Here is a 4,744-nt window from a genome sequence, read left to right as displayed (position 1 = left end):
AAGCCTCATCCCTGGAGGTGTTTGCAGCCAGGTTGGATGTGGCTGTGAGCAACCTGCTGTAGTGTGAGGTGTCCCTGGCCATGGCAGGGGGGTTGGAACTGGCTGCTCCTCGAGGTCCCTCCCAGCCCTGCCAATTCTGTGATTCTATGGTTCACTCAAACAGTTGGAATTAAAGCCACCTGGTTTTGCAGCAGACCTGGAGGCAAGATTCCCCCAACCTTAATTTCCATAGGCTTATAGAATCATTAAAGCTGGGAAAGACCTTTAAGCCCAATGAAAAAGCTCCAAAAGGCTGTGGGCAAGAAGATACTTAGCCTTCAAAAATGAGCTTCACTTAGGATGTAATTGAGGGTATCAGTGACCCTGGGATATAATTGAGGGGCTGAGTTGCCCTGAGTGTCTGGATTCAGGAGTCCAGCAGAGCGTTTCACATTCATACCTTAATTTAGCTCACAGCAGGTGGGAGCTAATGCTGGAAAGCAGAGCAGGAAGGCAGGAGCTTCATTGCCCAGGTACCAAAGCACTAAAGTAATAATTGAGGTAGCTCCAGCAGGGTGAGATAGCAGTGCCACAGGGTTTAACCAACCCAGGTTTTCCTGAAGAGAACCTGCTCCAGTGTCTCACCACCCTCACTGCAAAGACTCTCCCTAATCTCCAGTCTCAGTCTCCTCTCTTCCAGCTCAAAGCCATTCCCTCTCATCCTATTACCACAAGCCCGTGTCAAAAGTCCCTTCCCAGCACTCTGGAGCCAGGGTTTGAGATTGTCACCAGCTTTGCAGGGGGGTTGTGTCTAATCCTCATAATCAAACCTCTGGAAACAAAATTCACACTGAGAACTTCTAGAGACAAAGGGGGGGAGAAGCAGCTGCCTTCTGCTGAAGGCTTGGAAGTTTAGCATTTGATAGTCCATGGCTACCTGAAGGTTCTGAGGTGGGAAAGGGAAGGGAAGGGGAAGGGAAGGGAAGGGAAGGGAAGGGAAGGGAAGGGAAGGGAAGGGAAGGGAAGGGAAGGGAAGGGAAGGGAAGGGAAGGGAAGGGAAGGGAAGGGAAGGGAAGGGAAGGGAAGGGAAGGGAAGGGAAGGGAAGGGAAGGGAAGGGAAGGGGAAGGGAAGGGAAGGGAAGGGAAGGGAGAAGGGAAGGGAAGGAGAGAGAAGAGAAGAGAAGAGAAGAGAAGAGAAGAGAAGAGAAGAGAGAGAGAGAGGAGAGGAGAGGAGAGGAGAGGAGAGAGAGGAGAGGAGAGGAGAGGAGAGGAGAGGAGAGGAGAGGAGAGGAGAGGAGAGGAGAGGAGAGGAGAGGAGAGGAGAGAGAGAGGAGAGGAGAGGAGAGGGAAGAGGAGAGGAGAGGAGAGGAGAGGAGAGGAGAGGAGAGAGGAGAGGAGAGGAGAGGAGAGGAGAGGAGAGGAGAGGAGAGGAGAGGAGAGGAGAGGAGAGGAGAGGAGAGGAGAGGAGAGGAGGAGAGGAGAGGAGAGGAGAGGAGAGAGGAGAGTGGAATGGAATGGAGATGGAATGGAATGGAATGGAATGGAATGGAATGGAATGGAATGGAATGGAATGGAATGGAATGAATGGAATGGAATGGAATGGATGAATTAACCAGGTTGGAAAAGACCTCAGGGATCATCCAGTCCAACCTATCACCAGCACCATCTAATCAACTAAACCATGGCCACCAAGTGCCTCATCCAGTCTCCTCTTAAAAGCCTCCATCAACCAGGTTGGAAAAGACCTCAGAGATCATCAAATCCAATCTATTACCTAATACCTCCTGACCTCCTGACAACTAAACCATGGCTCCAAGTGTCACATCCAGGCCTTCTTTGAACACCTTCAGTGATGGTGACTCCACCACCTCCCTGGGCAGCACATCCCAATGGCCAATCTCTCTTGCTGGGAAGACATTTCTCCTCATCTCGAGCTTAAACTTCCCCTGGCACAGCTTGAGACTGTGTCCTCTTGTTCTGGTGCTGGTTTCCTGGGAGAAGAGACCAACCCCCACCTGGCTACAACCTCCCCTCAGGTAGGAAGCATCTTTAGGAGCTGCTGTTTTCTGTGTTACCCTGAAGCCCCTCCTGCTTGCAACCAAGCAACAAGCTCCAATATGTTGGACTAAATGAATCACTGCAGTGCAAAGCCCCTGTGGCCCATTTTTAACTTTTGCTTATAAGAAGGATCTTTTCTTCCACACAGTTCCATCACTTCTGTTCTCCTCTGTGACCTGAAGCACAGCTCAAGAAAGCCAATCTTTTACACCTCCCTCTTGCTTTCCTTGGCACTGCCGTGGGCAGTGAAAGGTCACTCGGAGCTCTGCTTTAGAAATCAGAATCTATCATGTGCCTGACATTTCTCAGGTGGATTTTGTCTTCTCTGCCCTCCCTTCACCTGCTTTGCTGTGCTCTCTCTGTTGATGAAGCAACCTGAGTGTTAAACCAAAGCACAGCCCCAGGGAGAATTGAATAGGCTAGAATAAACCAGGTTGGGAGAGACCTTCGAGATCATCACATCCAACCTATCACCCAACACCATCTCATCAACTAAGCCATGGCACCAAGCACCCCATCCAGTCTCCTCCTAAACACCTCCAGGGATGGGGACTCCACCACCTCCCCAGGCAGCCCATTGCAATGGAGGCTGCAGGGATCTTTGGTGGCCCTGAAAGAGGAGCACTGGAGGTGCCATAGTGCCCAGTTTGCTGAGCCACCAGCCAGAGGCTGGAGCATCAATGTCAGGAGGAAAGGCTGAGAGCCCTGGGGCTGTGGAGCCTGGAGAAGAGCAGCCCCAGAGGGGATCTGAGCAATGCTCAGCAATAGCTAAAGGACCTGTGGGGGACAAGAGGCTGGGGCCAGACCCTTGTCATAGAATCATAGAGTGGTTAGGACTGGAAGGGACCTCAAGGCTCAGCCAGTTCCAGCCCCCCTGCCATGGCCAGGGACACCTCACACTACAGCAAGTTGCTCACAGCCACATCCAGCCTGGCTGCAAACACCTCCAGGGATGAGGCTTCCACCACCTCCCTGGGCAACCTGTGCCAGGCTCTCACCACCCTCATGGGGAACAACTTCTTCCTAACATCCAATCTCAATCTACCCATTTCTATTTTCTTTCCATCCCCCCCCAGTCCTATCATTACCTGACACCCTGTCAGTGGTGCCCAGGGACAGGACAAAGGGAAATGGGCACAAACTGGAACCCAGGAGGTTCCACTTGAAAAAGAGGGGAAAATTCCTTTCTGTGAGGGTGACAGAGACCATCAAATCCAGCCATTAACCCAGCACTGCCAGGTCACCACTAAACCATGGCCCTCAGCACCACACCTGCACAGGTTTTGAACTCCTGAAGGGTTGGGGATTCCACCACTGCCCTTGGCAGGCTGGGTCAGGCCTTCACAACCCTTCTGGGAATGCAATTGTTCCTCATGTCCAGCCTAAACCTCTGTGGTTTCACACTTTCACCTTCAGCCCAGGTGACCAAGAAGGTCACCAGCATCCTGGCCTGGATCAGCAATGGTGTGGCCAGCAGGAGTAGGGCAGGGCACTTGGCACTGGTAAGGTCACACCTTGAAATCTGGGTTCAGTTTTGGGCTCCTCACTCCAAGAAGGACATTGAGGTACTGGAGTGTGTCCAGAGACCAAGCTGGTGAAAGGTGTGGAGAACAGGGCTGGTGAGGAGCAGCTGAGGGAGCTGGGGGTGTTTAGCCTGGAGAAGAGGAGGCTGAGGGGAGACCTCGTTGCTCTCTACAACTGCCTGAAAGGAGGCTGGAGCCAGGTGGGGGTTGGTCTCTTCTGCCTACTATCAGGTGATAGATCAAGAGGAAATGTCCTATAGTTGCACCAGGAGAGGTTTAGGTTGGAGATGAGGAACAATTTCTTTGCTGCAAGAGTGGTCAGGCACTGGACCAGGCTGCCCAGGGAGGTGGTGGAGTCACCATGCCTGGAGGTGTTGAACTGTGTGGCCATGGTGATGTTGGGTTGATGGATGGACTGGGTGATCTTAGAGGTCTTTTCCAACCCAAACAATTCTAACAAATCCTTAGTATCAGGTGATAGGAGGAGAGGAAATGGCCTGAAATTGTGCCAGGGGAGGTTTAGGTTGGACATGAGGAGCAATTTCTTTGCTGCAGGAGTGGTCAGGCACTGGCACAGGCTGCCCAGGGAGGTGGTGGAGTCACCATGCCTGGAGGGGTTCAAGAAACCTGTGGCCATGGCACTGTGGGACATGGTTTGATGGCCATGGAGGGGTTGGGTTGATGGTTGGACTCCATGACCTTAGAGGGCTTTTGCAACCCAAACATTGCTATGATTCTATGATATTTCATTGATAGTTGAAGATTAGAACTAAAGGGAAGCAGTATCAGGAGCTCTGTCTAAGCATACATTCCTGGAAGGATTTAATATGCATCCTGATAGCTTTTCCTCATTAACAGCCACACTTAATTGCTGGGCACCCATTACTTACTTCCAAGGAGCAGAATACCATCCTACCTGGGAACCAAGGAGGATATTGTGAATGCCTTTGCTGCAAAGACAATCAACATCCATGTGTGACCTTTTCAAACAGATCAAACCTTTGTGCACAGAAATCACAGCACCAGGGGGGGATAATCCCAGGTACAAGAGCTGAGGGCAGCTGCTGGAATTCTGGGAATTGGGATGATGGATGGATAGGTTTTATCCCTTTTGTGTCCTTGGCCATCTCAGCCTCAAAGCTGTCAGGGATTCTTCACATCCAGCTGAGAAAATGCTCCAAAAC

This window comes from Melanerpes formicivorus, unplaced genomic scaffold (genome assembly GCF_026170545.1).
Source record: "Melanerpes formicivorus ecotype bairdi unplaced genomic scaffold, bMelFor1.0.p_v2 SCAF_106, whole genome shotgun sequence".
NCBI lineage: Eukaryota > Metazoa > Chordata > Aves > Piciformes > Picidae > Melanerpes > Melanerpes formicivorus.
This window is presented reverse-complemented; position numbering follows the sequence as displayed.